The 25037-nt window shown below is 43.4% G+C and overlaps 1 protein-coding gene across 1 annotated transcript in view; it reads left to right on the forward strand.

Moving 5' to 3' along the window:
* Positions 1-4514: 4514 nt before the first annotated feature.
* Positions 4515-25037, forward strand: part of LOC106593686 (guanine nucleotide-binding protein G(I)/G(S)/G(O) subunit gamma-13) — a 62968-nt gene continuing 42445 nt past the window's right edge. The window contains exon 1 of the mRNA XM_045712515.2: positions 4515-4835. The gene's annotated coding sequence lies outside the window, so the exon portion shown is untranslated. The remainder of the gene's footprint in view (positions 4836-25037) is intronic.

The following is a 25037-nucleotide window of genomic DNA, read 5'->3' on the forward strand; positions in this document are numbered from 1 at the left end:
AGAGAGGGAGAGAGGGAGAGTCTGATAGAAGACAGGAGGAGAAAGGGAGAGAGGGAGAGACTGATAGAAGACAGGAGGAGAGAGGGAGAGAGGGAGAGTCTGATAGAAGACAGGAGGAGAGAGGGAGAGAGGGAGAGTCTGATAGAAGACAGGAGGAGAGAGGGAGAGTCTGATAGAAGACAGGAGGAGAGAGGGAGAGAGTGGGAGACTGATAGAAGACAGGAGGAGAGAGGGAGAGAGGGAGAGTCTGATAGAGGAGGAGAGAGGGAGAGAGGGAGTGTCTGATAGAGGGGGAGAGAGGGAGTGTCTGATAGAAGACAGGAGGAGAGAGGGAGAGACTGATAGAAGACAGGAGGAGAGAGGGAGAGAGGGAGAGTCTGATAGAAGACAGGAGGAGAGAGAAAGAGAGGGGGAGTCTGATAGAAGACAGGAGGAGAAAGGGAGAGAGGGAGAGTCTGATAGAAGACAGGAGGAGAGAGGGAGAGTCTGATAGAAGACAGGAGGAGAGAGGGAGAGAGGGAGAGTCTGATAGAAGACAGGAGGAGAGAGGGAGAGAGGGAGAGAGGGAGTGTCTGATAGAGGATGAGAGAGGGAGAGAGGGAGTGTCTGATAGAAGACAGGAGGAGAGAGGGAGAGAGGGAGAGACTGATAGAGGAGGAGAGAGGGAGAGAGGGAGTGTCTGATAGAAGACAGGAGGAGAGAGGGAGAGAGGGAGAGACTGATAGAAGACAGGAGGAGAGAGGGAGAGAGGGAGAGACTGATAGAAGACAGTTGGAGAGAGGGAGAGAGGGAGTGTCTGATAGAGGGGGAGAGAGGGAGAGAGGGAGAGTCTGATAGAAGACAGGAGGAGAGAGGGAGAGAGGGAGAGTCTGATAGAAGACAGGAGGAGAGAGGGATAGAGGAGGAGAGAGGGAGTGAGGGAGAGACTGATAGAAGACAGGAGGAGAGAGGGAGTGTCAGGGAGGAGAGAGGAGGAGAGAGGGAGAGAGGGAGTGTCTGATAGAAGACAGGAGGAGAGAGGGAGAGACTGATAGAAGACAGGAGGAGAGAGGGAGAGAGGGAGAGTCTGATAGAAGACAGGAGGAGAAAGGGAGAGAGGGAGAGTCTGATAGAAGACAGGAGGAGAAAGGGAGAGAGGGAGAGAGGGAGAGTCTGATAGAAGACAGGAGGAGAGAGGGAGAGAGGGAGAGTCTGATAGAAGACAGGAGGAGAGAGGGAGAGTCTGATAGAAGACAGGAGGAGAGAGGGAGAGAGGGGGAGACTGATAGAAGACAGGAGGAGAGAGGGAGAGAGGGAGAGTCTGATAGAGGAGGAGAGAGGGAGAGAGGGAGTGTCTGATAGAGGTGGAGAGAGGGAGAGAGGGAGTGTCTGATAGAGGAGGAGAGAGGGAGAGAGGGAGTGTCTGATAGAGGAGGAGAGAGGGAGAGAGGGAGTGTCTGATAGAAGACAGGAGGAGAGAGGGAGAGACTGATAGAAGACAGGAGGAGAGAGGGAGAGAGGGAGAGTCTGATAGAAGACAGGAGGAGAGAGAAAGAGAGGGGGAGTCTGATAGAAGACAGGAGGAGAAAGGGAGAGAGGGAGAGTCTGATAGAAGACAGGAGGAGAGAGGGAGAGTCTGATAGAAGACAGGAGGAGAGAGGGAGAGAGGGAGAGTCTGATAGAAGACAGGAGGAGAGAGGGAGAGAGGGAGAGTCTGATAGAGGAGGAGAGAGGGAGAGAGGGAGAGTCTGATAGAGGAGGAGAGAGGGAGAGAGGGAGAGACTGATAGAAGACAGGAGGAGAGAGGGAGAGAGGGAGAGTCTGATAGAAGACAGGAGGAGAGAGGGAGAGAGGGAGAGACTGATAGAAGACAGTTGGAGAGAGGGAGAGAGGGAGTGTCTGATAGAGGGGGAGAGAGGGAGAGAGGGAGAGTCTGATAGAAGACAGGAGGAGAGAGGGAGAGAGGGAGAGTCTGATAGAGGAGGAGAGAGGGAGAGAGGGAGAGTCTGGTAGAGGAGGAGAGAGGGAGAGTATGATAGAGGAGGAGAGAGGGAGAGAGGGAGAGACTGATAGAAGACAGGAGGAGAGAGGGAGAGAGGGAGAGTCTGATATAGGAGGAGAGAGGGAGAGAGGGAGAGAGGGAGAGTCTGATAGAAGACAGGAGGAGAGAGGGAGAGAGGGAGAGTCTGATAGAAGACAGGAGGAGAGAGGGAGAGAGGGAGTGTCTGATAGAAGACAGGAGGAGAGAGGGAGAGAGGGGGAGACTGATAGAAGACAGGAGGAGAGAGGGAGAGAGGGAGAGTCTGATAGAGGAGGAGAGAGGGAGAGAGGGAGTGTCTGATAGAAGACAGGAGGAGAGAGGGAGAGACTGATAGAAGACAGGAGGAGAGAGGGAGAGAGGGAGAGTCTGATAGAAGACAGGAGGAGAAAGGGAGAGAGGGAGAGACTGATAGAAGACAGGAGGAGAGAGGGAGAGAGGGAGAGTCTGATAGAAGACAGGAGGAGAGAGGGAGAGAGGGAGAGTCTGATAGAAGACAGGAGGAGAGAGGGAGAGTCTGATAGAAGACAGGAGGAGAGAGGGAGAGAGTGGGAGACTGATAGAAGACAGGAGGAGAGAGGGAGAGAGGGAGAGTCTGATAGAGGAGGAGAGAGGGAGAGAGGGAGTGTCTGATAGAGGGGGAGAGAGGGAGTGTCTGATAGAAGACAGGAGGAGAGAGGGAGAGACTGATAGAAGACAGGAGGAGAGAGGGAGAGAGGGAGAGTCTGATAGAAGACAGGAGGAGAGAGAAAGAGAGGGGGAGTCTGATAGAAGACAGGAGGAGAAAGGGAGAGAGGGAGAGTCTGATAGAAGACAGGAGGAGAGAGGGAGAGTCTGATAGAAGACAGGAGGAGAGAGGGAGAGAGGGAGAGTCTGATAGAAGACAGGAGGAGAGAGGGAGAGAGGGAGAGAGGGAGTGTCTGATAGAGGATGAGAGAGGGAGAGAGGGAGTGTCTGATAGAAGACAGGAGGAGAGAGGGAGAGAGGGAGAGACTGATAGAGGAGGAGAGAGGGAGAGAGGGAGTGTCTGATAGAAGACAGGAGGAGAGAGGGAGAGAGGGAGAGACTGATAGAAGACAGGAGGAGAGAGGGAGAGAGGGAGAGACTGATAGAAGACAGTTGGAGAGAGGGAGAGAGGGAGTGTCTGATAGAGGGGGAGAGAGGGAGAGAGGGAGAGTCTGATAGAAGACAGGAGGAGAGAGGGAGAGAGGGAGAGTCTGATAGAAGACAGGAGGAGAGAGGGATAGAGGAGGAGAGAGGGAGTGAGGGAGAGACTGATAGAAGACAGGAGGAGAGAGGGAGTGTCAGGGAGGAGAGAGGAGGAGAGAGGGAGAGAGGGAGTGTCTGATAGAAGACAGGAGGAGAGAGGGAGAGACTGATAGAAGACAGGAGGAGAGAGGGAGAGAGGGAGAGTCTGATAGAAGACAGGAGGAGAAAGGGAGAGAGGGAGAGTCTGATAGAAGACAGGAGGAGAAAGGGAGAGAGGGAGAGAGGGAGAGTCTGATAGAAGACAGGAGGAGAGAGGGAGAGAGGGAGAGTCTGATAGAAGACAGGAGGAGAGAGGGAGAGTCTGATAGAAGACAGGAGGAGAGAGGGAGAGAGGGGGAGACTGATAGAAGACAGGAGGAGAGAGGGAGAGAGGGAGAGTCTGATAGAGGAGGAGAGAGGGAGAGAGGGAGTGTCTGATAGAGGTGGAGAGAGGGAGAGAGGGAGTGTCTGATAGAGGAGGAGAGAGGGAGAGAGGGAGTGTCTGATAGAGGAGGAGAGAGGGAGAGAGGGAGTGTCTGATAGAAGACAGGAGGAGAGAGGGAGAGACTGATAGAAGACAGGAGGAGAGAGGGAGAGAGGGAGAGTCTGATAGAAGACAGGAGGAGAGAGAAAGAGAGGGGGAGTCTGATAGAAGACAGGAGGAGAAAGGGAGAGAGGGAGAGTCTGATAGAAGACAGGAGGAGAGAGGGAGAGTCTGATAGAAGACAGGAGGAGAGAGGGAGAGAGGGAGAGTCTGATAGAAGACAGGAGGAGAGAGGGAGAGAGGGAGAGTCTGATAGAGGAGGAGAGAGGGAGAGAGGGAGAGTCTGATAGAGGAGGAGAGAGGGAGAGAGGGAGAGACTGATAGAAGACAGGAGGAGAGAGGGAGAGAGGGAGAGTCTGATAGAAGACAGGAGGAGAGAGGGAGAGAGGGAGAGACTGATAGAAGACAGTTGGAGAGAGGGAGAGAGGGAGTGTCTGATAGAGGGGGAGAGAGGGAGAGAGGGAGAGTCTGATAGAAGACAGGAGGAGAGAGGGAGAGAGGGAGAGTCTGATAGAAGACAGGAGGAGAGAGGGATAGAGGAGGAGAGAGGGAGTGAGGGAGAGACTGATAGAAGACAGGAGGAGAGAAGGAGTGTCAGGGAGGAGAGAGGAGGAGACAGGGAGGGAGGGAGTGTCAGGGAGGAGAGAGGAGGAGAGAGGGAGAGAGGGAGTGTCAGGGAGGAGAGAGGAGGAGAGAGGGAGGGAATGTCAGGGAGGAGAGTGGAGGAGAGAGGGAGAGAGGCAGTTCCACAGGCAGACGATAGAAGCGGATTGATCTCTCTCGCTCTTGCGCTGTAGTCGGTCCTGTCTACCGGGAGCTGCTCGAGCGTTTCCTGATTTTTTTTCCACTCGAACCACCGCTATTTCCCCGTTAGAGCTCGAGGCTTGTACCGTTTTCGTTAGTTTTGGGAAGGAGGGTTTTATTAAATCGCGTGTCGTCTGTCTGGGAACATCGGCTAAACCTAGGGGCTACAGCTCATCTGGATCAGAACCTCACGACCAGAAGCACCAGGTCTCCGGTAAAACGGTAAGAAATAAATCCCCGATAGGTGTAATGGAAACATTGTTTTATATATTGTACAAATTCATGAAAACAAAAAGCATCTTTATAAAACAGACCGGAGGACAGCAGCTGCATCACGGTAACGGCTCTCTTGGCTTTTTATCTCGACGTTAAAAAATTAAAATCTGTTATCTTCTCTGTATAAAAACCTGGGTTAGGGTTAGGGATTTAACGTTGTGTTCTCAAAACCGGGGGATTTACCAGAACTGAACGACAGAAACGACGGGTTTTTCCTTCCGTGAAACGGCGGCTTGTGATGATGAGCGCGGAGACCGGGGTGAACAGAGAATCAGTGACGTCTATAATAATCATTTCAACACAATCATAGACTTATATAAATATATAACCACATTTTAAATCAGTGTCTATATGTATATATGATCCTATCTGAGCTATATAATAATATAATATAAATCAGTAATATATAATAATATCATATATATCTGTAATATAATAATATATATAATATATCTGTTACTGTTGCTCAGCTAAATGACCTAAATAAAGGCACATGACCCAGTTTCATCATAACAGGACCACATACAATGAATATAGAGTCCAGGTCTGTTTGATGACTCTGGGAAGACTGACCACTGAGAATCTCTGACTCTGATCTCTCCTGTTGGTTTCTGTGGACAAAACATGAGATTACATCTCCTCATCCAGGGAGTACACACACACACACACACACTACACACACACTACACACACACACACACACTACACACACACACACACACACACACACACACACACACACACTCACACACACACACACACACACACACACACACACACACACACACATATCTACGTTCTGGTAGCAGAGTGTAGACTGTATAGATATGTCTGGTAGCAGAGTGTAGTCTGTATAGATATGTCTGGTAGCAGCGTGTAGACTGTATAGATATGTCTGGTAGCAGAGTGTAGACTGTATAGATATGTCTGGTAGCAGAGTGTAGACTGTATAGATATGACTGGTAGCAGAGTGTAGACTGGTAGCAGAGTGTAGACTGTATAGATATGACTGGTAGCAGAGTGTAGACTGGTAGCAGAGTGTAGACTGTATAGATATGTCTGGTAGCAGAGTGTAGACTGTATAGATATGTCTGGTAGCAGAGTGTAGACTGTATAGATATGACTGGTAGCAGAGTGTAGACTGGTAGCAGAGTGTAGACTGGTAGCAGAGTGTAGACTGTATAGATATGTCTGGTAGCAGAGTGTAGACTGGTAGCAGAGTGTAGACTGTATAGATATGTCTGGTAGCAGAGTGTAGACTGGTAGCAGAGTGTAGTCTGTATAGATATGTCTGGTAGCAGAGTGTAGTCTGTATAGATATGTCTGTTAGCAGAGTGTAGACTGTATATTTATGTCTGGTAGCAGAGTGTAGACTGGTAGCAGAGTGTAGACTGTATAGATATGTCTGGTAGCAGAGTGTAGACTGGTAGCAGAGTGTAGACTGTATAGATATGTCTGGTAGCAGAGTGTAGACTGGTAGCAGACTGTAGTCTGTATAGATATGTCTGGTAGCAGAGTGTAGTCTGTATAGATATGTCTGGTAGCAGAGTGTAGAGTGTATAGATATGTCTGGAAGCAGAGTGTTGTCTGGTAGCAGAGTGTAGACTGTATAGATATGTCTGGTAGCAGAGTGTAGTCTGTATAGATATGTCAGGTAGCAGAGTGTAGACTGTATAGATATGTCTGGTAGCAGAGTGTAGACTGTATAGATATGTCTGGTAGCAGAGTGTAGACTGTATAGATATGTCTGGTAGCAGAGTGTAGACTGTATAGATATGTCTGGTAGCAGAGTGTAGACTGTATAGATATGACTGGTAGCAGAGTGTAGACTGTATAGATATGACTGGTAGCAGAGTGTAGACTGTATAGATATGTCTGGTAGCAGAGTGTAGACTGTATAGATATGTCAGGTAGCAGAGTGTAGACTGTATAGATATGTCTGGTAGCAGAGTGTAGACTGTATAGATATGTCTGGTAGCAGAGTGTAGACTGGTAGCAGAGTGTAGTCTGTATAGATATGTCTGGTAGCAGAGTGTAGACTGTATAGATATGTCTGGTAGCAGAGTGTAGACTGGTAGCAGAGTGTAGTCTGTATAGATATGTCTGGTAGCAGAGTGTAGACTGTATAGATATGTCTGGTAGCAGTGTGTAGACTGTATAGATATGTCTGGTAGCAGTGTGGAGACTGTATAGATATGTCTGGTAGCAGAGTGTAGACTGTATAGATATGTCTGGTAGCAGAGTGTAGACTGTATAGATATGTCTGGTAGCAGAGTGTAGACTGTATAGATATGTCTGGTAGCAGAGTGTAGACTGTATAGATATGTCTGGTAGCAGAGTGTAGACTGGTAGCAGAGTGTAGTCTGTATAGATATGTCTGGTAGCAGAGTGTAGATTGTATAGATATGTCTGGTAGCAGAGTGTAGACTGTATAGATATGTCTGGTAGCAGAGTGTAGACTGTATAGATATGTCTGGTAGCAGAGTGTAGACTGTATAGATATGTCTGGTAGCAGAGTGTAGACTGTATAGATATGTCTGGTAGCAGAGTGTAGACTGTATAGATATGACTGGTAGCAGAGTGTAGACTGTATAGATATGTCTGGTAGCAGAGTGTAGACTGTATAGATATGTCTGGTAGCAGAGTGTAGACTGTATAGATATGTCTGGTAGCAGAGTGTAGACTGTATAGATATGACTGGTAGCAGAGTGTAGTCTGTATAGATATGTCTGGTAGCAGAGTGTAGACTGTATAGATATGTCTGGTAGCAGAGTGTAGACTGTATAGATATGTCTGGTAGCAGAGTGTAGACTGTATAGATATGTCAGGTAGCAGAGTGTAGAATGTATAGATATGTCAGGTAGCAGATTTTAGTCTGTATATATATGTCTGGTAGCAGAGTGTAGACTGTATAGATATGTCTGGTAGCAGAGTGTAGACTGGTAGCAGAGAGTAGTCTGTATAGATATGTTTGGTAGCAGAGTGTAGTGTGTATAGATATGTCTGGTAGCAGAGTGTAGACTGTATAGATATGACTGGTAGCAGAGTGTAGACTGTATAGATATGTCTGGTAGCAGAGTGTAGACTGTATAGATATGTCTGGTAGCAGAGTGTAGTCTGTATAGATATGTCAGGTAGCAGAGTGTAGACTGTATAGATATGTCTGGTAGCAGAGTGTAGAATGTATAGATATGTCTGGTAGCAGAGTGTAGAATGTATAGATATGACTGGTAGCAGAGTGTAGACTGGTAGCAGAGTGTAGACTGTATAGATATGTCTGGTAGCAGAGTGTAGACTGTATAGATATGACTGGTAGCAGAGTGTAGACTGGTAGCAGAGTGTAGACTGGTAGCAGAGTGTAGACTGTATAGATATGTCTGGTAGCAGAGTGTAGACTGTATAGATATGTCTGGTAGCAGAGTGTAGACTGTATAGATATGACTGGTAGCAGAGTGTAGACTGTATAGATATGACTGGTAGCAGAGTGTAGACTGGTAGCAGAGTGTAGACTGTATAGATATGTCTGGTAGCAGAGTGTAGACTGGTAGCAGAGTGTAGACTGGTAGCAGAGTGTAGACTGTATATTTTTGTCTGGTAGCAGAGTGTAGACTGGTAGCAGAGTGTAGACTGTATAGATATGTCTGGTAGCAGAGTGAAGACTGTATAGATATGTCTGGTAGCAGAGTGTAGTCTGGATAGATATTTCAGGTAGCAGAGTGTAGTCTGTATATATATGTCTGGTAGCAGAGTGTAGACTTTATAGATATGTCTGGTAGCAGAGTGTAGACTGTATAGATATGACTGGTAGCAGAGTGTAGACTGGTAACAGAGTGTAGTCTGTATATATATATGTCTGGTAGCAGAGTGTAGACTGTATAGATATGTCTGGTAGCAGAGTGTAGACTGTCTAGATATGTCTGGTAGCAGAGTGTAACCTGTATAGATATGTCTGGTAGCAGAGTGTAGACTGTAGAGATATGTCTGGTAGCAGAGTGTAGTCTGTATAGATATGTCAGGTAGCAGAGTGTAGTCTGTATATATATGTCTGGTAGCAGAGTGTAGACTGTATAGATATGTCTGGTAGCAGAGTGTAGACTGTCTAGATATGTCTGGTAGAAGAGTGTAGACTGTATATATATGTCTGGTAGCAGACTGTAGACTGTATAGATATGACTGGTAGCAGAGTGTAGAATGTATAGATATGTCTGGTAGCAGAGTGTAGACTGTATAGATATGTCTGGTAGCAGAGTGTAGACTGTATAGATATGTCTGGTAGCAGAGTGTAGACTGTATAGATATGTCTGGTAGCAGAGTGTAGACTGTATAGATATGTCTGGTAGCAGAGTGTAGACTGTATAGATATGTCTGGTAGCAGAGTGTAGTCTGTATAGATATGTCAGGTAGCAGAGTGTAGTCTGTATATATATGTCTGGTAGCAGAGTGTAGTCTGTATATATATGTCTGGTAGCAGAGTGTAGACTGTATAGATATGTCTGGTAGCAGAGTGTAGACTGTATAGATATGTCTGGTAGCAGAGTGTAGACTGTATAGATATGACTGGTAGCAGAGTGTAGTCTGTATAGATATGTCTGGTAGCAGAGTGTAGACTGTATAGATATGTCTGGTAGCAGAGTGTAGACTGGTAGCAGAGTGTAGACTGTATAGATATGACTGGTAGCAAGGTGTAGTCTGTATAGATAAGTCTGGTAGCAAAGTGTAGACTGGTAGCAGAGTGTAGACTGTATAGATATGTCTGGTAGCAGAGTGTAGACTGGTAGCAGAGTGTAGACTGTATAGATATGTCTGGTAGCAGAGTGTAGTCTGTATAGATATGTCTGGTAGCAGAGTGTAGACTGGTAGCAGAGTGTAGTCTGTATAGATATGTCTGGTTGCAGAGTGTAGACAGTATAGATATGTCTGGTAGCAGATTGTAGTCTGTATAGATATGTCTGGTAGCAGAGTGTAGACTGGTAGCAGAGTGTAGACTGTATAGATATGTCTGGTAGCAGAGTATAGACTGGTAGCAGAGTGTAGTCTGTATAGATATGTCTGGTAGCAGGGTGTAGACTGTATAGATATGTCTGGTAGGAGAGTGTAGACTGGTAGCAGAGTGTAGACTGTATAGATATGACTGGTAGCAGAGTGTAGACTGTATAGATATGTCTGGTAGCAGAGTGTAGACTGTATAGATATGTCTGGTTGCAGAGTGTAGACTGGTAGCAGAGTTCAGTCTGTATAGATATGTCTGGTAGCAGAGTGTAGTCTGTATAGATATGTCTGGTAGCAGAGTGTAGTCTGTATAGATATGTCTGATAGCAGAGTGTAGTCTGTATAGATATGTCTGGTAGTATAGTGTAGTCTGTATAGAAATGTCTGGTAGCAGAGTGTAGACTAGTAGCAGAGTGTAGTCTGTATAGATATGTCTGGTTGCCGAGTGTAGACAGTATAGATATGTCTGGTAGCAGATTGTAGTCTGTATAGATATGTCTGGTAGCAGAGTGTAGACTGGTAGCAGAGTGTAGACTGTATAGATATGTCTGGTAGCGGAGTGTAGACTGTATAGATATGTCTGGTAGCAGAGTGTAGACTGTATAGATATGTCTGGTAGCAGAGTGTAGACTGTATAGATATGTCTGGTAGCAGAGTGTAGACTATATAGATATGTCTGGTAGCAGAGTGTAGACTTTATAGATATGTCTGGTAGCAGAGTGTAGACTTTATAGATATGTCTGGTAGCAGAGTGTAGACTGCATAGATATGACTGGTAGCAGAGTGTAGACTGGTAACAGAGTGTAGATTGTATAGATATGTCTGGTAGCAGAGAGTAGACTGTATAGATATGTCTGGTAGCAGAGTGTAGACTGTATAGATATGTCTGGTAGCAGAGTGTTGTCTGGTAGCAGAGTGTAGACTGTATAGATATGTCTGGTAGCAGAGTGTAGACTGTATAGATATGTCTGGTAGCAGAGTGTAGCCTGTATAGATATGTCTGGTAGCAGAGTGTAGACTGTAGAGATATGTCTGGTAGCAGAGTGTAGACTGTATAGATATGACTGGTAGCAGAGTGTAGTGTGTATAGATATGTCTGGTAGCAGAGTGAAGTCTGTATAGATATGGCTGGTAGCAGAGTGTAGACTGTATAGATATGTCTGGTAGGAGAGTGTAGACTGTATAGATATGACTGGTAGCAGAGTGTAGACTGGTAACAGAGTGTAGACTGTATAGATATGTCTGGTAGCAGACTGTAGACTGTATAGATATGACTGGTAGCAGAGTGTAGACTGGTAACAGAGTGTAGTCTGTATATATATGTCTGGTAGCAGAGTGTAGACTGTATAGATATGTCTGGTAGCAGAGTGTAGACTGTCTAGATATGTCTGCTGGAAGAGTGTAGACTGTATAGATATGTCTGGTAGCAGAGTGTAGACTGTATAGATATGAATGGTAGCAGAGTGTAGTCTGTATAGATATGTCTGGTAGCAGAGTGTAGACTGGTAGCAGAGTGTAGACTGTATAGATATGTCTGGTAGCAGAGTGTAGACTGTATAGATATGACTGGTAGCAGAGTGTAGACTGGTAACAGAGTGTAGTCTGTATATATATGTCTGGTAGCAGAGTGTAGACTGTATAGATATGTCTGGTAGCAGAGTGGAGACTGTCTAGATATGTCTGGTAGAAGAGTGTAGACTGTATAGATATGACTGGTAGCAGAGTGTAGACTGTATAGATATGTCTGGTAGCAGAGTGTAGTCTGTATAGATATGTCTGATAGCAGAGTGTAGACTGTATAGATATGTATGGTAGCAGAGTGTAGTCTGTATAGATATGTCTGGTAGCAGAGTGTAGTCTGTATAGATATGTCTGGTAGCAGAGTGTAGACTGTATAGATATGTATGGTAGCAGAGTGTAGTCTGTATAGATATGTCTGATAGCAGAGTGTAGTCTGTATAGATATGTCTGGTAGCAGAGTGTAGTCTGTATAGATATGTCTGGTAGCAGAGTGTAGACTAGTAGCAGAGTGTAGTCTGTATAGATATGTCTGGTTGCAGAGTGTAGAAAGTATAGATATGTCTGGTAGCAGATTGTAGTCTGTATAGATATGTCTGGTAGCAGAGTGTAGACTGGTAGCAGAGTGTAGACTGTATAGATATGTCTGGTAGCGGAGTGTAGACTGTATAGATATGTCTGGTAGCAGAGTGTAGACTTTATAGATATGTCTGGTAGCAGAGTGTAGACTTTATAGATATGTCTGGTAGCAGAGTGTAGACTGTATAGATATGTCTGGTAGCAGAGTGTTGTCTGGTAGCAGAGTGTAGACTGTATAGATATGTCTGGTAGCAGAGTGTAGACTGTATAGATATGTCTTGTAGCAGAGTGTAGCCTGTATAGATATGTCTGGTAGCAGAGTGTAGACTGTAGAGATATGTCTGGTAGCAGAGTGTAGACTGTCTAGATATGTCTGGTAGAAGAGTGTAGACTGTATAGATATGTCTGGTAGCAGACTGTAGACTGTATAGATATGACTGGTAGCAGAGTGTAGAATGCATAGATATGTCTGGTAGCAGAGTGTAGACTGTATAGATATGTCTGGTAGCAGAGTGTAGACTGTATAGATATGTCTGGTAGCAGAGTGTAGACTGTATAGATATGTCTGGTAGCAGAGTGTAACCTGTATAGATATGTCTGGTAGCAGAGTGTAGTCTGTATAGATATGTCTGATAGCAGAGTGTAGTCTGTATAGATATGTCTGGTAGCAGAGTGTAGTCTGTATAGATATGTCTGGTAGCAGAGTGTAGACTAGTAGCAGAGTGTAGTCTGTATAGATATGTCTGGTTGCAGAGTGTAGAAAGTATAGATATGTCTGGTAGCAGATTGTAGTCTGTATAGATATGTCTGGTAGCAGAGTGTAGACTGGTAGCAGAGTGTAGACTGTATAGATATGTCTGGTAGCGGAGTGTAGACTGTATAGATATGTCTGGTAGCAGAGTGTAGACTTTATAGATATGTCTGGTAGCAGAGTGTAGACTTTATAGATATGTCTGGTAGCAGAGTGTAGACTGTATAGATATGTCTGGTAGCAGAGTGTTGTCTGGTAGCAGAGTGTAGACTGTATAGATATGTCTGGTAGCAGAGTGTAGACTGTATAGATATGTCTTGTAGCAGAGTGTAGCCTGTATAGATATTTCTGGTAGCAGAGTGTAGACTGTAGAGATATGTCTGGTAGCAGAGTGTAGACTGTCTAGATATGTCTGGTAGAAGAGTGTAGACTGTATAGATATGTCTGGTAGCAGACTGTAGACTGTATAGATATGACTGGTAGCAGAGTGTAGAATGTATAGATATGTCTGGTAGCAGAGTGTAGACTGTATAGATATGTCTGGTAGCAGAGTGTAGACTGTATAGATATGTCTGGTAGCAGAGTGTAGACTGTATAGATATGTCTGGTAGCAGAGTGTAACCTGTATAGATATGTCTGGTAGCAGAGTGTAGACTGTATAGATATGTCTGGTAGCAGAGTGTAGACTGTATAGATATGTCTGGTAGCAGAGTGTAGCCTGTATAGATATGTCTGGTAGCAGAGTGTAGACTGTAGAGATATGTCTGGTAGCAGAGTGTAGACTGTATAGATATGACTGGTAGCAGAGTGTAGTGTGTATAGATATGTCTGGTAGCAGAGTGAAGTCTGTATAGATATGGCTGGTAGCAGAGTGTAGACTGTATAGATATGTCTGGTAGGAGAGTGTAGACTGTATAGATATGACTGGTAGCAGAGTGTAGACTGGTAACAGAGTGTAGACTGTATAGATATGTCTGGTAGCAGACTGTAGACTGTATAGATATGACTGGTAGCAGAGTGTAGACTGGTAACAGAGTGTAGTCTGTATATATATGTCTGGTAGCAGAGTGTAGACTGTATAGATATGTCTGGTAGCAGAGTGTAGACTGTCTAGATATGTCTGCTGGAAGAGTGTAGACTGTATAGATATGTCTGGTAGCAGAGTGTAGACTGTATAGATATGAATGGTAGCAGAGTGTAGTCTGTATAGATATGTCTGGTAGCAGAGTGTAGACTGGTAGCAGAGTGTAGACTGTATAGATATGTCTGGTAGCAGAGTGTAGACTGTATAGATATGACTGGTAGCAGAGTGTAGACTGGTAACAGAGTGTAGTCTGTATATATATGTCTGGTAGCAGAGTGTAGACTGTATAGATATGTCTGGTAGCAGAGTGGAGACTGTCTAGATATGTCTGGTAGAAGAGTGTAGACTGTATAGATATGACTGGTAGCAGAGTGTAGACTGTATAGATATGTCTGGTAGCAGAGTGTAGTCTGTATAGATATGTCTGATAGCAGAGTGTAGACTGTATAGATATGTATGGTAGCAGAGTGTAGTCTGTATAGATATGTCTGGTAGCAGAGTGTAGTCTGTATAGATATGTCTGGTAGCAGAGTGTAGACTGTATAGATATGTATGGTAGCAGAGTGTAGTCTGTATAGATATGTCTGATAGCAGAGTGTAGTCTGTATAGATATGTCTGGTAGCAGAGTGTAGTCTGTATAGATATGTCTGGTAGCAGAGTGTAGACTAGTAGCAGAGTGTAGTCTGTATAGATATGTCTGGTTGCAGAGTGTAGAAAGTATAGATATGTCTGGTAGCAGATTGTAGTCTGTATAGATATGTCTGGTAGCAGAGTGTAGACTGGTAGCAGAGTGTAGACTGTATAGATATGTCTGGTAGCGGAGTGTAGACTGTATAGATATGTCTGGTAGCAGAGTGTAGACTTTATAGATATGTCTGGTAGCAGAGTGTAGTCTTTATAGATATGTCTGGTAGCAGAGTGTAGACTGTATAGATATGTCTGGTAGCAGAGTGTTGTCTGGTAGCAGAGTGTAGACTGTATAGATATGTCTGGTAGCAGAGTGTAGACTGTATAGATATGTCTTGTAGCAGAGTGTAGCCTGTATAGATATTTCTGGTAGCAGAGTGTAGACTGTAGAGATATGTCTGGTAGCAGAGTGTAGACTGTCTAGATATGTCTGGTAGAAGAGTGTAGACTGTATAGATATGTCTGGTAGCAGACTGTAGACTGTATAGATATGACTGGTAGCAGAGTGTAGAATGTATAGATATGTCTGGTAGCAGAGTGTAGACTGTATAGATATGTCTGGTAGCAGAGTGTAGACTGTATAGATATGTCTGGTAGCAGAGTGTAGACTGTATAGATATGTCTGGTAGCAGAGTGTAACCTGTATAGATATGTCTGGTAGCAGAGTGTAGACTGTATAGATATGTCTGGTAGCAGAGTGTAGACTGTATAGATATGTCTGGTAGCAGAGTGTAGACTGTATAGATATGTCTGGTAGCAGAGTGTAGACTGTATAGATATGTCTGGTAGCAGAGTGTAGACTGTATAGATATGTCTGGTAGCAGAGTGTAGTCTGTATAGATATGTCAGGTAGCAGAGTGTAGACTGTATAGATATGTCTGGTAGCAGAGTGTTGTCTGGTAGCAGAGTGTAGACTGTATAGATATGTCTGGTAGCAGAGTGTAGACTGTATAGATATGTCTGGTAGCAGAGTGTAGACTGTATAGATATGACTGGTAGCAGAGTGTAGTCTGTATAGATATGTCTGGTAGCAGAGTGTAGACTGTATAGATATGTCTGGTAGCAGAGTGTAGACTGGTAGCAGAGTGTAGACTGTATAGATATGACTGGTAGCAAGGTGTAGTCTGTATAGATAAGTCTGGTAGCAAAGTGTAGACTGGTAGCAGAGTGTAGACTGTATAGATATGTCTGGTAGCAGAGTGTAGACTGTATAGATATGTCTGGTAGCAGAGTGTAGACTGTATAGATATGACTGGTAGCAGAGTGTAGTCTGTATAGATATGTCTGGTAGCAGAGTGTAGACTGTATAGATATGTCTGGTAGCAGAGTGTAGACTGGTAGCAGAGTGTAGACTGTATAGATATGACTGGTAGCAAGGTGTAGTCTGTATAGATAAGTCTGGTAGCAAAGTGTAGACTGGTAGCAGAGTGTAGACTGTATAGATATGTCTGGTAGCAGAGTGTAGACTGGTAGCAGAGTGTAGACTGTATAGATATGTCTGGTAGCAGAGTGTAGTCTGTATAGATATGTCTGGTAGCAGAGTGTAGACTGGTAGCAGAGTGTAGTCTGTATAGATATGTCTGGTTGCAGAGTGTAGACAGTATAGATATGTCTGGTAGCAGATTGTAGTCTGTATAGATATGTCTGGTAGCAGAGTGTAGACTGGTAGCAGAGTGTAGACTGTATAGATATGTCTGGTAGCAGAGTATAGACTGGTAGCAGAGTGTAGTCTGTATAGATATGTCTGGTAGCAGGGTGTAGACTGTATAGATATGTCTGGTAGGAGAGTGTAGACTGGTAGCAGAGTGTAGACTGTATAGATATGACTGGTAGCAGAGTGTAGACTGTATAGATATGTCTGGTAGCAGAGTGTAGACTGTATAGATATGTCTGGTTGCAGAGTGTAGACTGGTAGCAGAGTTCAGTCTGTATAGATATGTCTGGTAGCAGAGTGTAGTCTGTATAGATATGTCTGGTAGCAGAGTGTAGTCTGTATAGATATGTCTGATAGCAGAGTGTAGTCTGTATAGATATGTCTGGTAGTAGAGTGTAGTCTGTATAGATATGTCTGGTAGCAGAGTGTAGACTAGTAGCAGAGTGTAGTCTGTATAGATATGTCTGGTTGCAGAGTGTAGACAGTATAGATATGTCTGGTAGCAGATTGTAGACTGGTAGCAGAGTGTAGACTGTATAGATATGTCTGGTAGCGGAGTGTAGACTGTATAGATATGTCTGGTAGCAGAGTGTAGACTGTATAGATATGTCTGGTAGCAGAGTGTAGACTGTATAGATATGTCTGGTAGCAGAGTGTAGACTGTATAGATATGTCTGGTAGCAGAGTGTAGACTTTATAGATATGTCTGGTAGCAGAGTGTAGACTTTATAGATATGTCTGGTAGCAGAGTGTAGACTGCATAGATATGACTGGTAGCAGAGTGTAGACTGGTAACAGAGTGTAGATTGTATAGATATGTCTGGTAGCAGAGAGTAGACTGTATAGATATGTCTGGTAGCAGAGTGTAGACTGTATAGATATGTCTGGTAGCAGAGTGTTGTCTGGTAGCAGAGTGTAGACTGTATAGATATGTCTGGTAGCAGAGTGTAGACTGTATAGATATGTCTGGTAGCAGAGTGTAGCCTGTATAGATATGTCTGGTAGCAGAGTGTAGACTGTAGAGATATGTCTGGTAGCAGAGTGTAGACTGTATAGATATGACTGGTAGCAGAGTGTAGTGTGTATAGATATGTCTGGTAGCAGAGTGAAGTCTGTATAGATATGGCTGGTAGCAGAGTGTAGACTGTATAGATATGTCTGGTAGCAGAGTGTAGACTGTATAGATATGTCTTGTAGCAGAGTGTAGCCTGTATAGATATTTCTGGTAGCAGAGTGTAGACTGTAGAGATATGTCTGGTAGCAGAGTGTAGACTGTCTAGATATGTCTGGTAGAAGAGTGTAGACTGTATAGATATGTCTGGTAGCAGACTGTAGACTGTATAGATATGACTGGTAGCAGAGTGTAGAATGTATAGATATGTCTGGTAGCAGAGTGTAGACTGTATAGATATGTCTGGTAGCAGAGTGTAGACTGTATAGATATGTCTGGTAGCAGAGTGTAGACTGTATAGATATGTCTGGTAGCAGAGTGTAACCTGTATAGATATGTCTGGTAGCAGAGTGTAGACTGTATAGATATGTCTGGTAGCAGAGTGTAGACTGTATAGATATGTCTGGTAGCAGAGTGTAGACTGTATAGATATGTCTGGTAGCAGAGTGTAGACTGTATAGATATGTCTGGTAGCAGAGTGTAGACTGTATAGATATGTCTGGTAGCAGAGTGTAGTCTGTATAGATATGTCAGGTAGCAGAGTGTAGACTGTATAGATATGTCTGGTAGCAGAGTGTTGTCTGGTAGCAGAGTGTAGACTGTATAGATATGTCTGGTAGCAGAGTGTAGACTGTATAGATATGTCTGGTAGCAGAGTGTAGACTGTATAGATATGACTGGTAGCAGAGTGTAGTCTGTATAGATATGTCTGGTAGCAGAGTGTAGACTGTATAGATATGTCTGGTAGCAGAGTGTAGACTGGTAGCAGAGTGTAGACTGTATAGATATGACTGGTAGCAAGGTGTAGTCTGTATAGATAAGTCTGGTAGCAAAGTGTAGACTGGTAGCAGAGTGTAGACTGTATAGATATGTCTGGTAGCAGAGTGTAGACTGTATAGATATGTCTGGTAGCAGAGTGTAGACTGTATAGATATGACTGGTAGCAGAGTGTAGTCTGTATAGATATGTCTGGTAGCAGAGTGTAGACTGTATAGATATGTCTGGTAGCAGAGTGTAGACTGGTAGCAGAGTGTAGACTGTATAGATATGACTGGTAGCAAGGTGTAGTCTGTATAGATAAGTCTGGTAGCAAAGTGTAGACTGGTAGCAGAGTGTAGACTGTATAGATATGTCTGGTAGCAGAGTGTAGACTGGTAGCAGAGTGTAGACTGTATAGATATGTCTGGTAGCAGAGTGTAGTCTGTATAGATATGTCTGGTAGCAGAGTGTAGACTGGTAGCAGAGTGTAGTCTGTATAGATATGTCTGGTTGCAGAGTGTAGACAGTATAGATATGTCTGGTAGCAGATTGTAGTCTGTATAGATATGTCTGGTAGCAGAGTGTAGACTGGTAGCAGAGTGTAGACTGTATAGATATGTCTGGTAGCAGAGTATAGACTGGTAGCAGAGTGTAGTCTGTATAGATATGTCTGGTAGCAGGGTGTAGACTGTATAGATATGTCTGGTAGGAGAGTGTAGACTGGTAGCAGAGTGTAGACTGTATAGATATGACTGGTAGCAGAGTGTAGACTGTATAGATATGTCTGGTAGCAGAGTGTAGACTGTATAGATATGTCTGGTTGCAGAGTGTAGACTGGTAGCAGAGTTCAGTCTGTATAGATATGTCTGGTAGCAGAGTGTAGTCTGTATAGATATGTCTGGTAGCAGAGTGTAGTCTGTATAGATATGTCTGATAGCAGAGTGTAGTCTGTATAGATATGTCTGGTAGTAGAGTGTAGTCTGTATAGATATGTCTGGTAGCAGAGTGTAGACTAGTAGCAGAGTGTAGTCTGTATAGATATGTCTGGTTGCAGAGTGTAGACAGTATAGATATGTCTGGTAGCAGATTGTAGACTGGTAGCAGAGTGTAGACTGTATAGATATGTCTGGTAGCGGAGTGTAGACTGTATAGATATGTCTGGTAGCAGAGTGTAGACTGTATAGATATGTCTGGTAGCAGAGTGTAGACTGTATAGATATGTCTGGTAGCAGAGTGTAGACTGTATAGATATGTCTGGTAGCAGAGTGTAGACTTTATAGATATGTCTGGTAGCAGAGTGTAGACTTTATAGATATGTCTGGTAGCAGAGTGTAGACTGCATAGATATGACTGGTAGCAGAGTGTAGACTGGTAACAGAGTGTAGATTGTATAGATATGTCTGGTAGCAGAGAGTAGACTGTATAGATATGTCTGGTAGCAGAGTGTAGACTGTATAGATATGTCTGGTAGCAGAGTGTTGTCTGGTAGCAGAGTGTAGACTGTATAGATATGTCTGGTAGCAGAGTGTAGACTGTATAGATATGTCTGGTAGCAGAGTGTAGCCTGTATAGATATGTCTGGTAGCAGAGTGTAGACTGTAGAGATATGTCTGGTAGCAGAGTGTAGACTGTATAGATATGACTGGTAGCAGAGTGTAGTGTGTATAGATATGTCTGGTAGCAGAGTGAAGTCTGTATAGATATGGCTGGTAGCAGAGTGTAGACTGTATAGATATGTCTGGTAGGAGAGTGTAGACTGTATAGATATGACTGGTAGCAGAGTGTAGACTGGTAACAGAGTGTAGACTGTATAGATATGTCTGGTAGCAGACTGTAGACTGTATAGATATGACTGGTAGCAGAGTGTAGACTGGTAACAGAGTGTAGTCTGTATATATATGTCTGGTAGCAGAGTGTAGACTGTATAGATACGTCTGGTAGCAGAGTGTAGACTGTCTAGATATGTCTGCTGGAAGAGTGTAGACTGTATAGATATGTCTGGTAGCAGAGTGTAGACTGTATAGATATGAATGGTAGCAGAGTATAGTCTGTATAGATATGTCTGGTAGCAGAGTGTAGACTGGTAGCAGAGTGTAGACTGTATAGATATGTCTGGTAGCAGAGTGTAGACTGTATAGATATGACTGGTAGCAGAGTGTAGACTGGTAACAGAGTGTAGTCTGTATATATATGTCTGGTAGCAGAGTGTAGACTGTATAGATATGACTGGTAGCAGAGTGTAGACTGTATAGATATGTCTGGTAGCAGAGTGTAGTCTGTATAGATATGTCTGATAGCAGAGTGTAGACTGTATAGATATGTATGGTAGCAGAGTGTAGTCTGTATAGATATGTCTGGTAGCAGAGTGTAGTCTGTATAGATATGTCTGGTAGCAGAGTGTAGACTGTATAGATATGTATGGTAGCAGAGTGTAGTCTGTATAGATATGTCTGATAGCAGAGTGTAGTCTGTATAGATATGTCTGGTAGCAGAGTGTAGTCTGTATAGATATGTCTGGTAGCAGAGTGTAGACTAGTAGCAGAGTGTAGTCTGTATAGATATGTCTGGTTGCAGAGTGTAGAAAGTATAGATATGTCTGGTAGCAGATTGTAGTCTGTATAGATATGTCTGGTAGCAGAGTGTAGACTGGTAGCAGAGTGTAGACTGTATAGATATGTCTGGTAGCGGAGTGTAGACTGTATAGATATGTCTGGTAGCAGAGTGTAGACTTTATAGATATGTCTGGTAGCAGAGTGTAGACTTTATAGATATGTCTGGTAGCAGAGTGTAGACTGTATAGATATGTCTGGTAGCAGAGTGTTGTCTGGTAACAGAGTGTAGACTGTATAGATATGTCTGGTAGCAGAGTGTAGACTGTATAGATATGTCTTGTAGCAGAGTGTAGCCTGTATAGATATGTCTGGTAGCAGAGTGTAGACTGTAGAGATATGTCTGGTAGCAGAGTGTAGACTGTCTAGATATGTCTGGTAGAAGAGTGTAGACTGTATAGATATGTCTGGTAGCAGACTGTAGACTGTATAGATATGACTGGTAGCAGAGTGTAGAATGTATAGATATGTCTGGTAGCAGAGTGTAGACTGTATAGATATGTCTGGTAGCAGAGTGTAGACTGTATAGATATGTCTGGTAGCAGAGTGTAGACTGTATAGATATGTCTGGTAGCAGAGTGTAACCTGTATAGATATGTCTGGTAGCAGAGTGTAGTCTGTATAGATATGTCTGATAGCAGAGTGTAGTCTGTATAGATATGTCTGGTAGCAGAGTGTAGTCTGTATAGATATGTCTGGTAGCAGAGTGTAGACTAGTAGCAGAGTGTAGTCTGTATAGATATGTCTGGTTGCAGAGTGTAGAAAGTATAGATATGTCTGGTAGCAGATTGTAGTCTGTATAGATATGTCTGGTAGCAGAGTGTAGACTGGTAGCAGAGTGTAGACTGTATAGATATGTCTGGTAGCAGAGTGTAGACTTCATAGATATGTCTGGTAGCAGAGTGTAGACTTTATAGATATGTCTGGTAGCAGAGTGTAGACTGTATAGATATGTCTGGTAGCAGAGTGTTGTCTGGTAGCAGAGTGTAGACTGTATAGATATGTCTGGTAGCAGAGTGTAGACTGTATAGATATGTCTTGTAGCAGAGTGTAGCCTGTATAGATATTTCTGGTAGCAGAGTGTAGACTGTAGAGATATGTCTGGTAGCAGAGTGTAGACTGTCTAGATATGTCTGGTAGAAGAGTGTAGACTGTATAGATATGTCTGGTAGCAGACTGTAGACTGTATAGATATGACTGGTAGCAGAGTGTAGAATGTATAGATATGTCTGGTAGCAGAGTGTAGACTGTATAGATATGTCTGGTAGCAGAGTGTAGACTGTATAGATATGTCTGGTAGCAGAGTGTAGACTGTATAGATATGTCTGGTAGCAGAGTGTAACCTGTATAGATATGTCTGGTAGCAGAGTGTAGACTGTATAGATATGTCTGGTAGCAGAGTGTAGACTGTATAGATATGTCTGGTAGCAGAGTGTAGACTGTATAGATATGTCTGGTAGCAGAGTGTAGACTGTATAGATATGTCTGGTAGCAGAGTGTAGTCTGTATAGATATGTCAGGTAGCAGAGTGTAGACTGTATAGATATGTCTGGTAGCAGAGTGTTGTCTGGTAGCAGAGTGTAGACTGTATAGATATGTCTGGTAGCAGAGTGTAGACTGTATAGATATGTCTGGTAGCAGAGTGTAGACTGTATAGATATGACTGGTAGCAGAGTGTAGTCTGTATAGATATGTCTGGTAGCAGAGTGTAGACTGTATAGATATGTCTGGTAGCAGAGTGTAGACTGGTAGCAGAGTGTAGACTGTATAGATATGACTGGTAGCAAGGTGTAGTCTGTATAGATAAGTCTGGTAGCAAAGTGTAGACTGGTAGCAGAGTGTAGACTGTATAGATATGTCTGGTAGCAGAGTGTAGACTGGTAGCAGAGTGTAGACTGTATAGATATGTCTGGTAGCAGAGTGTAGCCTGTATAGATATGTCTGGTAGCAGAGTGTAGACTGTAGAGATATGTCTGGTAGCAGAGTGTAGACTGTATAGATATGACTGGTAGCAGAGTGTAGTGTGTATAGATATGTCTGGTAGGAGAGTGTAGACTGTATAGATATGACTGGTAGCAGAGTGTAGACTGGTAACAGAGTGTAGACTGTATAGATATGTCTGGTAGCAGACTGTAGACTGTATAGATATGACTGGTAGCAGAGTGTAGACTGGTAACAGAGTGTAGTCTGTATATATATGTCTGGTAGCAGAGTGTAGACTGTATAGATATGTCTGGTAGCAGAGTGTAGACTGTCTAGATATGTCTGCTGGAAGAGTGTAGACTGTATAGATATGTCTGGTAGCAGAGTGTAGACTGTATAGATATGAATGGTAGCAGAGTGTAGACTGTATAGATATGTCTGGTAGCAGAGTGTAGTCTGTATAGATATGTCTGGTAGCAGACTGTAGACTGTATAGATATGACTGGTAGCAGAGTGTAGACTGGTAACAGAGTGTAGTCTGTATATATATGTCTGGTAGCAGAGTGTAGACTGTATAGATATGTCTGGTAGCAGAGTGTAGACTGTCTAGATATGTCTGCTGGAAGAGTGTAGACTGTATAGATATGTCTGGTAGCAGAGTGTAGACTGTATAGATATGAATGGTAGCAGAGTGTAGTCTGTATAGATATGTCTGGTAGCAGAGTGTAGACTGGTAGCAGAGTGTAGACTGTATAGATATGTCTGGTAGCAGAGTGAAGACTGTATAGATATGTCTGGTAGCAGAGTGTAGTCTGGATAGATATTTCAGGTAGCAGAGTGTAGTCTGTATATATATGTCTGGTAGCAGAGTGTAGACTTTATAGATATGTCTGGTAGCAGAGTGTAGACTGTATAGATATGTCTGGTAGCAGAGTGTAGACTGTATAGATATGACTGGTAGCAGAGTGTAGACTGGTAACAGAGTGTAGTCTGTATATATATGTCTGGTAGCAGAGTGTAGACTGTATAGATATGTCTGGTAGCAGAGTGTAGACTGTCTAGATATGTCTGGTAGAAGAGTGTAGACTGTATAGATATGACTGGTAGCAGAGTGTAGACTGTATAGATATGTCTGGTAGCAGAGTGTAGTCTGTATAGATATGTCTGATAGCAGAGTGTAGACTGTATAGATATGTATGGTAGCAGAGTGTAGTCTGTATAGATATGTCTGGTAGCAGAGTGTAGTCTGTATAGATATGTCTGGTAGCAGAGTGTAGACTGTATAGATATGTATGGTAGCAGAGTGTAGTCTGTATAGATATGTCTGATAGCAGAGTGTAGTCTGTATAGATATGTCTGGTAGCAGAGTGTAGTCTGTATAGATATGTCTGGTAGCAGAGTGTAGACTAGTAGCAGAGTGTAGTCTGTATAGATATGTCTGGTTGCAGAGTGTAGAAAGTATAGATATGTCTGGTAGCAGATTGTAGTCTGTATAGATATGTCTGGTAGCAGAGTGTAGACTGGTAGCAGAGTGTAGACTGTATAGATATGTCTGGTAGCGGAGTGTAGACTGTATAGATATGTCTGGTAGCAGAGTGTAGACTGTATAGATATGTCTGGTAGCAGAGTGTAGACTGTATAGATATGTCTGGTAGCAGAGTGTAGACTGTATAGATATGTCTGGTAGCAGATTGTAGACTTTATAGATATGTCTGGTAGCAGAGTGTAGACTTTATAGATATGTCTGGTAGCAGAGTGTAGACTGTATAGATATGTCTGGTAGCAGAGTGTTGTCTGGTAGCAGAGTGTAGACTGTATAGATATGTCTGGTAGCAGAGTGTAGACTGTATAGATATGTCTGGTAGCAGAGTGTAGCCTGTATAGATATGTCTGGTAGCAGAGTGTAGACTGTAGAGATATGTCTGGTAGCAGAGTGTAGACTGTATAGATATGACTGGTAGCAGAGTGTAGTGTGTATAGATATGTCTGGTAGCAGAGTGAAGTCTGTATAGATATGTCTGGTAGCAGAGTGTAGACTGAATAGATATGTCTGGTAGGAGAGTGTAGACTGTATAGATATGACTGGTAGCAGAGTGTAGACTGGTAACAGAGTGTAGACTGTATAGATATGTCTGGTAGCAGAGTGTAGACTGTATAGATATGACTGGTAGCAGAGTGTAGACTGGTAACAGAGTGTAGTCTGTATATATATGTCTGGTAGCAGAGTGTAGACTGTATAGATATGTCTGGTAGCAGAGTGTAGACTGTCTAGATATGTCTGGTAGAAGAGTGTAGACTGTATAGATATGTCTGGTAGCAGAGTGTAGACTGTATAGATATGAATGGTAGCAGAGTGTAGTCTGTATAGATATGTCTGGTAGCAGAGTGTAGACTGGTAGCAGAGTGTAGACTGTATAGATATG

Source organism: Salmo salar, chromosome 02, assembly GCF_965601325.2.
Source record: "Salmo salar chromosome 02, fSalSal1, whole genome shotgun sequence".
NCBI classification, from domain to species: Eukaryota; Metazoa; Chordata; class Actinopteri; order Salmoniformes; family Salmonidae; genus Salmo; species Salmo salar.